At 34.4% G+C, this 13,408-nt stretch overlaps 1 protein-coding gene across 3 annotated transcripts in view; it reads right to left on the bottom strand.

The window, feature by feature from the left end:
- The window catches only part of Dhit (regulator of G protein signaling double hit), a 134,834-nt gene extending 122,088 nt beyond the window's left edge, over window positions 1-12,746 (bottom strand). The window contains exons 1-2 of one of the 3 annotated variants that reach the window (XM_074138004.1): window positions 11,995-12,746; window positions 11,389-11,465 (exon numbers count right to left, since the gene is read on the bottom strand). The gene's annotated coding sequence lies outside the window, so the exon portion shown is untranslated. The remainder of the gene's footprint in view (window positions 1-11,388; window positions 11,466-11,994) is intronic. The other 2 variants (XM_074138005.1, XM_074138006.1) reach the window with 2 other exon arrangements.
- Window positions 12,747-13,408: the final 662 nt, after the last annotated feature.

The raw sequence follows: 13,408 nt of genomic DNA, 5'->3' as shown, positions 1-13,408 counted from the left end.
AAGAGATCCATGAAAGACTTCACAGCATTTCGCTAACGACTCTGGACTTGTCCTAAATCAATATTTTAGTCAGCAGAGCTCATCAAGGTGTGCACGTACGCCTCAAAACCCTGACGTACTTGTAAGGAAGGCTTCCACCAATTTGATATATCAAAATCCTTAAATGACCCCAGTCATATGAAGCAAGAAAAAGAAGAAATGGAAGCTAGATCTTTTAGTATGCAAGAAAATTTCAATAAACCAGCTTTGGGAGGTGAAAACCCAAGAGTTCTGCACCTTCAACGCAGCCTGACTATCCGAACAGATGCAAACCACTTTTTACAACGGAGTTGAGGAACTGCTCATCCTAAACAAAGAAGAGCCATAATCCTCAGTATGGGAAAACAGGGATATCTTCAAGTGATCCCCAGTATCTTTAGTAGATTATCGCTTCAGACCTACCGCCCATCCTGGAACATGTAACATCTAAAGTGATTTTCAGGTAAAACATCAAACTAGGCTCATCGTTAACCATCCTGCCCCAAAAGGCAACTTTATGCAGTAAGAGTGGCTAAAAATACCTCTTAACTCTTAAATAAGATTTAAACAAAATAATAATAATGTGGAGATTTTCAGAGTTTGTGGGTGCATATAATGCTTATTTAGTGTTAACTAAACAACAGATACCAAACAATGTGTCTATTGATAGAAAATTTAATGAACCAAAATCAGATTGAATTAACGACATGTTATATTTAAATTTCTAAAGGATGTTTTCCTACGTCGGACGATCGCTCTCTTGCCGTGAAATAAATATGGTCTCTAGCTGCAACAAGCTAAGGCAAAAAAATACAAATATTTTGAGCTCTATGGACCCTTTTAACTTTATTTTCCTTATTTCCTTTTCACTATTTCTTTTCAGCATTTAACATGAACTACTAGAACTATAAGAATAGAATGACATTATCCACCATTAGAGATCCTTTTTAGGTGCGGTGACTGCGGGTAGCTCTCCACTTATAAATCTATTCCAACAAAGACTGTATCGTTAAATGATTACACAACGCCATCTTGGAGAAACAAGGAATAAACAAAAAAAAACACAAGAAAGGAACCTGTTTACAGGAGAATTAAGAAAATCGCTTGCAAAGAGAAATAAAGAATGATAACAAAGACAACCTTTAAAATAAAAGCAATGATGAATAAAACGAATTCCCTGTAATACACACCAATAATACTGATATTACGCAACTCGTAACTAGATCTAACTATTGTAGAGATGAAGTAGTTACCCAACAACACCTTTATCTAATTCTAATTGTTACCATTATTTATTGTGATGTAACATACTGTACTCGACATAGATCTTCCTCATTGCGCAATTTTATGGGATAAAGGAACGCCAAGAAGAACTCAGACAGGAGAATCAAAGAACATACATCTTTCAGCACCTCCTAGATTTAGTCTCAGTCTGTTAAGATTTGCCACAAAATTCCTCATTGCGCAATTTTATGGGATAAAGGAACGCCAAGAAGAACTCAGACAGGAGAATCAAAGAACATAAATCTTTCAGCACCTCCCTAGATTTAGTCTCAGACTGTTAAGATTCGCCACAACATTCCTCATTGCGCAATTTTATGGGATAAAGGAACGCCAAGAAGAACTCAGACAGGAGAATCAAAGAACATAGATCTTTCAGCACCTCCTAGATTTAGTCTCAGTCTGTTAAGATTTGCCACAAAATTCCTCATTGCGCAATTTTATGGGATAAAGGAACGCCAAGAAGAACTCAGACAGGAGAATCAAAGAACATAGATCTTTCAGCACCTCCCTAGATTTAGTCTCAGACTGTTAAGATTTGCCACAACATTCCTCATTGCGCAATTTTATGGGATAAAGGAACGCCAAGAAGAACTCAGACAGGAGAATCAAAGAACATAGATCTTTCAGCACCTCCCTAGATTTAGTCTCAGACTGTTAAGATTTGCCACAACATTCCTCATTGCGCAATTTTATGGGATAAAGGAACGCCAAGAAGAACTCAGACAGGAGAATCAAAGAACATACATCTTTCAGCACCTCCTAGATTTAGTCTCAGACTGTTAAGATTTGCCACAACATTCCTCATTGCGCAATTTTATCGGATAAAGGAACGCCAAGAAGAACTCAGACAGGAGAATCAAAGAACATACATCTTTCAGCACCTCCTAGATTTAGTCTCAGACTGTTAAGATTTGCCACAACATTCCTCATTGCGCAATTTTATGGGATAAAGGAACGCCAAGAAGAACTCAGACAGGAGAATCAAAGAACATACATCTTTCAGCACCTCCTAGATTTAGTCTCAGACTGTTAAGATTTGCCACAACATTCCTCATTGCGCAATTTTATGGGATAAAGGAACGCCAAGAAGAACTCAGACAGGAGAATCAAAGAACATACATCTTTCAGCACCTCCTAGATTTAGTCTCAGACTGTTAAGATTTGCCACAACATTCCTCATTGCGCAATTTTATGGGATAAAGGAACGCCAAGAAGAACTCAGACAGGAGAATCAAAGAACATACATCTTTCAGCACCTCCTAGATTTAGTCTCAGACTGTTAAGATTTGCCACAACATTCCTCATTGCGCAATTTTATTGGATAAAGGAACGCCAAGAAGAACTCAGACAGGAGAATCAAAGAACATACATCTTTCAGCACCTCCTAGATTTAGTCTCAGACTGTTAAGATTTGCCACAACATTCCTCATTGCGCAATTTTATTGGATAAAGGAACGCCAAGAAGAACTCAGACAGGAGAATCAAAGAACATACATCTTTCAGCACCTCCTAGATTTAGTCTCAGACTGTTAAGATTTGCCACAACATTCCTCATTGCGCAATTTTATTGGATAAAGGAACGCCAAGAAGAACTCAGACAGGAGAATCAAAGAACATACATCTTTCAGCACCTCCTAGATTTAGTCTCAGACTGTTAAGATTTGCCACAACATTCCTCATTGCGCAATTTTATGGGATAAAGGAACGCCAAGAAGAACTCAGACAGGAGAATCAAAGAACATACATCTTTCAGCACCTCCTAGATTTAGTCTCAGACTGTTAAGATTTGCCACAACATTCCTCATTGCGCAATTTTATGGGATAAAGGAACGCCAAGAAGAACTCAGACAGGAGAATCAAAGAACATACATCTTTCAGCACCTCCTAGATTTAGTCTCAGACTGTTAAGATTTGCCACAACATTCCTCATTGCGCAATTTTATTGGATAAAGGAACGCCAAGAAGAACTCAGACAGGAGAATCAAAGAACATACATCTTTCAGCACCTCCTAGATTTAGTCTCAGACTGTTAAGATTTGCCACAACATTCCTCATTGCGCAATTTTATTGGATAAAGGAACGCCAAGAAGAACTCAGACAGGAGAATCAAAGAACATAGAATATTCTCTCATTCAATTTTTAAAGATCTAATTTAGTTATTTCTTCTGCAATCGCTAAATAATAATAAAAATATTAATAAAGAGAAGAGACTAGCGTATACTGGATTCCAATGCGGAGATCCCGGGTTCGAATCCAGCGGCTGGTCCTTAGATTTTTCTCTTCCAAGGAGCTTCTTACAGCTCATTGTCCGGTGATGGACTATGCTGTCGGTAACAGAGGCCGGCAGTGTACTGAACAAAACTCAGGGTGCCAATTACCTGAGATTTTGACGCGCTTTATATTAAAAAATTATAATAATAATCTTTATTTTGTGCTTTACGCCCATTACAAAGCAAATAGACATTACTATACTTTCAATTTAAACAGCTCCTTCACTACAATAATTGGAACTAAAGACAACAAATAGAATATTTGAACATTTAATGCCAAAATTGATTCACTATTGTATTGTAATATCAGTAAATATTCAAAATATTTTGAATAAATAATAATTACCTTTTCTACGAAAAATATATTTTTTCATAAGTATAGAAACCTTAACAAAATACAAGTTGTATTGTAAATGATGGTATTACAAAGAAGCAAATTGGCAGCTGATAAACTTCATTTCGATTTATAGCTAAGGTAAAAAAATCTACAATATATAAAACTGTTCGTAGTATAGCATTTCTTAGATTAAAGTATTCAAATAAAAATGAATACAAACGTCTTCATAACACGGATCTTGTCTTGTGAAATGTTATAATACAAATCAAATGAGAGTCTGTCAATATAAAATACTTTTTGTCGTATACTGTTATATACAGTACGTAAAAACAGAAAATGTGATATATCTTCCATAGCATCCAAGAACACTACATAAAGAGCAGTTATTATTTTTTTTGAATTTAAAAAAAAAAAGTTGTTTAGAACGAACATTTGCTCCAAGGTTCGAAGTTTTGTTTGATAAAAGTTCTTTCTCTGTGGCTCTGAATCGGGTTTGTGTACTATAAATATTGATTGCTGAAACTGCAGCAATCGTTAAATAATAGGCACTATAATTGCTCTAAATGTAGTGAAGATCAAATTAGGTAGCATAGACGGAAGCGTCTAGCAAACACACTTTATTGTAAATTTCTCATATTAAACATAAAATAAAATTCAAGGCCTAGACCTAGAATCGAACTCAGAGCACCACAATACATCTTATATTTGCGAGTCTATTCTCTTAACCGCTCGGCTATCGTGGTGGCTCGTTTATTTTTTTGAATAATTTTCGTAATTACATATTCTAAGATCTTATTTGCAATAAAATCTTCCAGATTATTTGTGTTGAGCGCCTTTAACCGTAGTTTTAGTGTAACCACCTAGTAGTATTCAAAAAACAGTATTAGACTTGTAACCAAAATTAGAAATTTAAAGAAAATGAATTTATAAGAAGTGGTATTCTTTATGTTAAACGAAGTGAAAGACTTAAGAATCATTCTAGATTCGGGAATTAAGGGCAAAGACTTGAAACTAGTTGAGCAGCTAGGGACAGATAACGAGAAATGAATCGGGATTAAAGAAAAAAGACTGAGGAGGCAATCTACATCAGTATTCTTCTAGCTCAGGTCGCGAACTGGACTTCAGTGTGATAGCTCATAGTTGGCCACTTTTTGACCAAACAACGCTCGGTTTTTTTTGGACAGTCTAGCAGAACTGAATCAAGTTTTAGGTTGTCTGCCAATAGATTTGGGATAAATAGTTTGGAAATTTCCACAGCAAAAAGAAAATTTTTGTTTTATTTCAGGACATTTTGGATTGAACAAGTACTTAATGGGGAAAGTAAACAGTGATTTTGGATAATGGTGTTTTAATCAAGGAAGAAGGAAACTAAATGACTAACTTCAGAAAATGTAGGAAATCTCGATAAGCTACTTCTACTAAATGCAGATTTTACTTGAATTTCTTGCGAACGAGAGGGTAGTTCTATCAGAGTTTCTTAATGAAGTAGCGAGTTTAGTAACTGGACATAGCCAGTTCAACGGGAAATGACACGATTCGGTTCTTTTGGTGGATTATCGAAGTTATTTTACTGATAGCGAGATTTGCCGAACATGAATGTGGACCAGAATAAGATGTTTATGAAGGCTACTGTAGCCTTCGCCGGTTTTAACGAAAAGAATGGAAAGTAACTGGTTAGACGAAGTGGCTAATTAGTTTGAAAGTAATTTATATAGTTTGCGTATGAAAAGTTTTAGGACAATAGGATAGGGTTTACGTTTAGGATTTCTAGAAATAGGTATAAGGTCTCCTACAGGATGTCTAGTACAGTGATTCCTTGCATTAGTATAAAGGGTGAGCAGAGTTATATGCTCCACCCAATTTTTTTTTTTTTAACGGCGGGAAATTTCGAAAAAATAGAAAACACGAATTTAATCATTTTTAGTCTAGTTTATTTTCAGCGATTGACCCATTTTTTTAAACCCCTGTATCTCGAGATACAGTATCCAACTTTTGATTTTCAAATGAAACGTTACATTTTTTGTTGCATACTTTTATAGTATTTGAGCTCCTAAAAAAAAGTTTGAATTCGGTTAGGTTTTTTCAAAAGTTATGGTAATTTAAAATATGAAAAACAAATTTCAGTTTATCGTCAAAATTACGTTATTTTTTTTTTTTTTTTTTAAGAATCTGTTCAAACTGGGCACCATAAACGGATAGGCAAGCCAAAACTCTAGACTCCCACGCTTTGTTTGTAGCAGCACTTATGGTGGCGAAGTAAAGATATTGGCAGGCTAGAGTTATACGACGTTCAGTTTATTTTTTCTACAAACGTTTGGTGTGGAGTTTTTGGGAAATCGAACTAATCGGCCCATACTTCTTCAGAGAGAACTTAACTGGTGCTAGGTATCTAATTTTTTTTTTTAAGAGACATTTTGCCAGTTCTGCTTGAAGATGTTCCTCTACAACGTCGGCTAGATAGGTATTTTCAACAAGATGGTTGCCCGGCACATAATGCGAGAGATGTTCGAGGTTACCTGGACAGAAATTTCCTTAAAAAGTGCTTAGGGACTCATTGCCCCATCCAATGGCCACCTCGATCTCTGGACTTAACTCCAATGGATTATTTTTTTGTGGGAATATCTAAAAAATAAAGTGTACAGTAACCTTAATCCCGTGGCTTCAGTCGATGATCTAAAACGTCGAATAACGCTAACCTGTCTAGATCTTGAGACTTCGCCACCATAAGTGCTGCTACAAGCAAAGCGTGGGAGTCCAAAGTTTTGGCTTGCCTATCCGTTGATAGTGCCCAGTTTGAACAGATTCTTAAAAAAAAAATAACGTAATTTTGACGATAAACTGAAATTTGTTTTTCATATTTTAAATTACCATAACTTTTGAAAAACCTAACCGATTTCAAAAAAATTTTTTTTGTTTTTTTTTTTAGGAGCTCAAATACTATAAAAATATACAAAAAAAAAATATAACGTTCCATTTGAAAAACAAAAGTTGGATGCTGTATCTCGAGATATTGGGGTTTAAAAAAATGGGTCAATCACTGAAAATAAACTAGACTAAAAATGATTAAATACGTGTTTTCTATTTTTTCGAAATTTCCCGCCGTTTAAAAAAAAAGTGGGTGGAGCATATAACTCTGGTCACCCTGTATATTTATAAGTTATTAGTTTCATTTTCAGGGATCAGTTAAAGTCTCTTTTAATTGTACAAATGTAATTAGTTAATTATTATTAGCAAAAATGAGGGCTCAGGTACTCTTATGGTTGAATAAAAGATAATAAAAGTATATTGTCGTAAACTACTTTTTACAATAAATTGTAATAAAAAGTAGTGTGTGTTCACGTAAGAATTTTTATTAATCACAAACAAAATTATGTTATTAGAAATTGAATATAAAAACAAAACAAAACAAGTAATGTAATGCCCTATTATATTTCAGGCGAGCTTTACGTTCACAACTACCAAATTCATGGACGGAGGCGACTAGCAAAACATACTTTACTATAAATTCCTCTTTTATTAACCATCAAATACAAGGCCTAGAACCGGGGAATCGAACCCTGAACCACAATACATCTTTTAGCTATGAGGATCTAGTCTCTTAAACCGCTCGGCTACTGTGGTGTCTTAAATTTAGTAGATTAGAGAACTCACTGAATCTTTTCTTAAAATGAATGTAATTTTAGTTTTAAGATAAGAGATTTAAGAGTTTTGTGTAGCTATGTACTTTCTGAGACCAGAAACGTATAAAATTTTATTTAAATAGAAAAAAATCTTTCTTCATTTTGGATTAACGAAATCAGTTACCAGAAACTATGAACAACACTCTATGTATAATATTTTATTTAGTTGCTTAATAAAAATCTTTATATCTCTTATGTTTTATTTAAAAGTTTAAACTGATTTGATTTTACGTAAATATTGTTATTTTTCATTTTATTTTTTTTTTCTGGAGGCGTAGGTAGCCATTGTTTTTTTCGTACTAATTAGTTCATTTATTTTTTTCCTTTGTAATTGCTCAAACACGGGGCTATTAAATGTAAAAAAGCTTCATAAATATGTTCTTTATTCAAATTTAACAGATTTTTTTGAATACAGTAAAAATGTATACATATGTAACTTCTAGGCAAAGAGGCAAAGATTTTTTAATCTAACGACAATTCATTGATTTCAATCGGTTCACTCATTGATAATTTAAACGATTGCAGTACTTCCTCTTAGTAGGTGCAAGAGCATCAGCAACGTAGAGGAGCTTTAACCACTTATTCGAGCTGAATTTTATCAAAATCGGACTAAGCGTTATAGAAATATTGGTAATAATAGTTTTAGAAAGGGCCTTATTTGGGTGGGGCGAACTCCCCACCTTATGAGGCACGGCGTTGAGACTTTTAAAGTTCAAATCTGTACAAAATTTCGATTCGAATGACACTTCATTCATGAAAATCGGTTCACGTGTCGATAATTTGCAAAGATTGCTATACTTCCCCTTAACAAGTGTAAGAGCTGATCGCCGCTTTAATGTTACGTAGGGGAGCCCTAACCCTATCATTCTACCAAATTTTATCAAAATCGGGCCAAGATTTACAGAGTAATTAGTAATAATAATTTTGGAGGGGGCCTTACATAAAGGGGGCTAACTCCTCTCCCATTCGATGTACAGGTTAGAGACCCCTAAAAGGCACATCTACATAAAATTCCGAATCGAATGACACCTCATTCATGAAAATCGGTTCACGCGTTTAGGCGCTACGTTGTTTACAAAAAAGGTAACAAGAAGAAGAAGAAGAACAACAACAACAAGAACAAGAACATTTTTTGAAAAAGCTGTTTTTGCTCATTTTCGGCAACTTTTTTCTAGAAACCTATTAGATCTGGGTTGTTGCAAAAAAATTACAGTTATAAAGGAGGGTTTGCCCTTTATTTTAAAGAAAATTTGGGAATTTTATCTTTTGTAGAAAAAGAGAAAAAAATTGTCAAAGTTGGGTGTTTTTCAACGTTAAGCTTCTTCGTGCAGTTTTTGACGATCAACCCTTATACAACTGTCCTACCGGACAGTTTTAATAATCTATGTAAATTCCGAAATAAATGACCATTCTTCAATGAAAAAGGGTTCACGTGGTGATAATATGAAACGATTGCAATACTTCCCCTTAATAGGCGTGAAAGCAGAACGTCGCTTCAATATTAAATAGGGGATCCTTTACTCTTTCAACCTGCCAAATTTTTATCAAAATTAGGCTAAGATTTACAGAGTTATTAGTAATAATAATTTTGGAGGGAGCATCACATATGTGGGGGTAACTCCTCTGCCATTCGATGTACAGCGTCGAGACCCCCAAAAGGCACATCTACATAAAATTCCGAATCGAATGACACCTGTTTCATGAAAATCGGTTTGCGCGTTTAGGCGCTACGTTGTTTACAAAAAGGTAACAAGAAGAAGATTCTCTGAAAATGCCGTTTTTGCCCATTTTCAGCAACTTTATTCTAGAAATCTATTAGTTGTTATTACGAAAAAATTACAGTTATAAAGAAGGCTTTGACTTATATTATAAAGAAAATTTGAGAATTTTATCTTTTATAGAAAATGAGAAAAAAATTGTCAAAGTTGGGTGTTTTTCAACGTTACGCTTTTTGACGATCAACCCTTGAACGTGCTTTTTCGTGCACTTTTTGACGATCAACCCTTATACAACTGTCCTACCGGACAGTTTTAATTTTTAAAAAAAACGAGCTAGCTATCATAAATTCTGATTATGAACATCCAAAATATCGCTGCCACTTGAGATGAGACTCCTTCTTCATCTGTCATATGAATTACTGAAGAGTTATGTCAGTGAATATCGACTCTTTAGCTGGTTGTTGTTCTTAACTCGCTTCACGTGCAGCTACAAGTCTGATCCAAGATACTAAGATAAGCTAGAAAACTTGATAGAAATTTGCTATATTCGCTTCACCTAAACAGCTACACATTCGACTACATCTAAGATCATAATTATATTCGGTGAACGTTGGGGAGGTCAGTATAAGTGTGATTTGTGTTGATAAGATGGGATTCCAAGACAGATCCCTGAAGAAGTAGGCAAATCCACCTCCCTCTATAGACCAAACTAAAAGCTTTAATAAACTCACATAGCTTAATTCCCAAAAAATAATCCGCAATCGTGAAGATTTTCGAAAGTAAGTGACCCCCCAGGGGTAGAAATTTTGAGTCCCTTAATCGAAAAAAAAAGAAAAAGAGTTTCAATTTTCCATTTTCTCTTACTATGCTACGTAAGAGAGAATTTTGCGATCTTAACTAATTTTTAAAAATGGACGCCAGTCAGATTGGCGGTCCAAGGTCAAACTGCTTCATTAATTAACTTGATCCCTCGTGTGCTCTGTGCCAAGATGAACGTTTTTACCTCCCTTTATTTGCTGATCCCTTTTTTTTTTCCATTGTCGAGAACATAGTAGGAGTGCTGAAAAGAACCAGCAGATATGCTAGCGTGACCTTGAATCGCCAATTTGAGTGGCGGCCTCTGTAAATATTCACATAACATAAAAACGGTAAGTTGTATATAATACTTTTCCAGGAAAATGGATTCAACCGCAATTCTACTGAAAGAGTAGGGTTAGGCATTCTTCTAAAAAGGCCATTTCACCGTATTGTACGGTGCTACGTAACATTGAGCAGTGAAAATTTCGAATTAAAACAAAAAAACTCTGTAGACTTCATGTGTCAATGAGTTAAACTACGCTGTTTTTGCCTATTCAGATATCAGTTTTTTGTAATTCTTTTCATGAAAATTGCATTTTTAGGGGAAAAGGTAGTTCTTGGAACCTGAAACGTCAGATATCCTTCATTTTGATATAATCTAAGTATAAAGAAAACTGGTAAATTAGATTCTACAGAATAGTAATAACAGAAAATCGTATGAATGTCCGTACTCCATTTTCCATTATCAGTAAAACTTTTTCTCACTTTTTGTGAAACCCAAAACTTTAAGATACTGAAATGAACACAATATTTGCTTCCTTTTACTAGGAGTAAGAGAAGGAAAAAACAAAAAAATTGTAACCATTAACAGAGGATATGGAGCACAGAGCAGAGTTGTGGTCGACGATAGAAAGATCAATGCTTGGAGGTGTCAAGATATCAGCTGGCACTATCAGCTGGCCCCACTACCGTGTATAACCTGATCGTTAGCCTCGTATTAGTGTTATTATTATCACTAATATTTTGTTTTTAATTTTATTAGGCTTTTATAAAAAGAGAGTTTGTTAAATAATGAAACATAAAAAATGGATATAAGAATAATTCATTTAAAGCATAAATTATATACACTTGAGCATTCAGTTTAAAATTTAGAATTTTCTTAAAATGCAACTGTATTTTACTACTATTATTATTAAGTTGATACGGCACTGTAAATTAATTTTAAATATAATTTTTGTATAAAAAATGAATGAATGAATAATTATTTAAATAAACATATTTACCGTATACAATGTAGAAATTCATTTGTGCTGTAGAGTTTGCGTCGTCTCATCCTGATGCCTATGTTGCATATCCCGCACTGGATTCCACACATAAATCATAATAAAAAAATGATAATATATATATCAGATTTTAAAAATAAATTTATAATAAAACCGATAATAAAATTTTTATAAGTCCGTTTTTAGAAATTTTTGATTGTTTAAAATCTATTTTGATTTGAATGATTTCCAAAAAAAAAAAAAAAAAAAATAGCATTTTTCAGTAACACAAAACCTCTTCTTTTATTTTTTTCTATCAATATTCTGTTAAGATTTAATTTTTGGAGATGAAAAGACTATGTTTGAATGTGAAAAGTATAAAATTGATTGAAGAAGGGCTATATTAATGTATAAAAAAGTTTAATTTGATTGATAAAAACTATAGTTTGATAGTGAAAGGCTTATTTTGGCTTTAAAAAATTTCGTAATTTGTTTGGAAGAAGGTTTTATTTTAAAATGGTAACTATATTGTAAAAAATGTTGAGTTTATTTAACAAAAGTTTAGTTTAGGTGAACAAAAGCTTTGATTTAGATGAAAAAATGCTCTAATGAAGAAAAAATGAATACCTCTTTTCTTCTAGCCGGTATTATCAAGTACTTTAGTTTGTTTTGATTAGTTTTGTTTGAATGAATTTGTGATGTTTGAAGGAAAAAAAGAAACACACTAGATTATCTTGAGATATTTTAGCACTCGCGTTTTTTTTTAAAAGTAACACATTGTTTTTTTTTTTATTTTTAATTAAAAAGGAACTTGATCGTATCCAAATGCAGTAAGCACTTTATTAAACAACTTGGTTATACTTTTAACAGTTACGTGTTTGTTTTGTACACCCGTAGATGTAAACTGAATGATTTCATGCTGCACTGTGTACCTATTGGGTACTGTAGGTGTCAACCTTAGCCGGCTATATTCCGCAGGAGAAATTGTTTTTAAAATAGATAGTGTTTCTAAAAGTAGATAAATTGGCGGTGTCCGTACCTGTTTTTACTTATCGCTTTAGAACCCCATAGTTTTAGTTAATCAATTTATTTATATGTTTCTCTAGGTAATTGGGGTAACAAAGATTATATTTTTAATATTATAACGATATCAACGACAATGGAAATAACAAAAAAATAAGTAAAAGAGATTAAAGTCAAATATATATACAAACTGAAATGTTTGTATAGAAAGATATAATAATAAATTTGATTTCTGTGTACTCGCTATATATTCGGTGAGTTACTAAACGGCACTTGGACCGAGAATAGCACCAGTGTTTACAAAGATGGCCAAGCCAGCGGCACCCCCACAACACTCGGCCTGTTCGGTGTGAACACTGGCACGCAAGCGCAACAGCGGCCTCCTCTCACGACAGCAGGGGGCGGCCGGAGGCGGACACGCACTATCTGTGCGGACTAGCTCGGCCAGTGGCGGCCCGACACACTTCTCGGACACGTGGGGTCCGGCTAAACTAAACCAATTCGGCTTCAACTCAATTCAGTCGGCCTCAACAACACACATTTCGTACTAAAGCCTCGTACATTGCCAATACCGCCTTAACCACAGCTGACTATGGTATAAATATTGACTGAGCTCACCACATTTAACTAAATACTAGGCCTTCAAATCTCAAACTTAGCCTAAACAGATTGATTTAGCTTCCAATACTCGTTAAAGCCCTAACATGACATGACCTCAACAACACACAACACGAAATCAACTCCATCTCAAGAATCTGACGGCCCAACTCGATGACACGCCTAAACTACATTGACTCAGACTTTTTAACAATGGCCGGCCTTAACATCAATGCAGATAACTCAAAAACTTACTTGGCCTCAACTGGTAAATTTTCTAACTCATCCATATCAACACTAGTCCTGTTTCACCAACTTTGACTCAGTCCTAACAACCTTTACCAAGCCTTAAGAAGATTGACCTAGTCTCAGCAATCCTGATTAACACGATCCAACAACACAATCTCAGTAATCCCAAACT

Source organism: Rhodnius prolixus, unplaced genomic scaffold, assembly GCF_049639745.1.
Source record: "Rhodnius prolixus isolate KJV_2025 unplaced genomic scaffold, Rpr scaffold_11, whole genome shotgun sequence".
Taxonomy (NCBI): Eukaryota; Metazoa; Arthropoda; class Insecta; order Hemiptera; family Reduviidae; genus Rhodnius; species Rhodnius prolixus.
The sequence above is the reverse complement of the archived record's forward strand: the minus strand, read 5'-3'. Positions and strand labels throughout refer to the sequence as shown.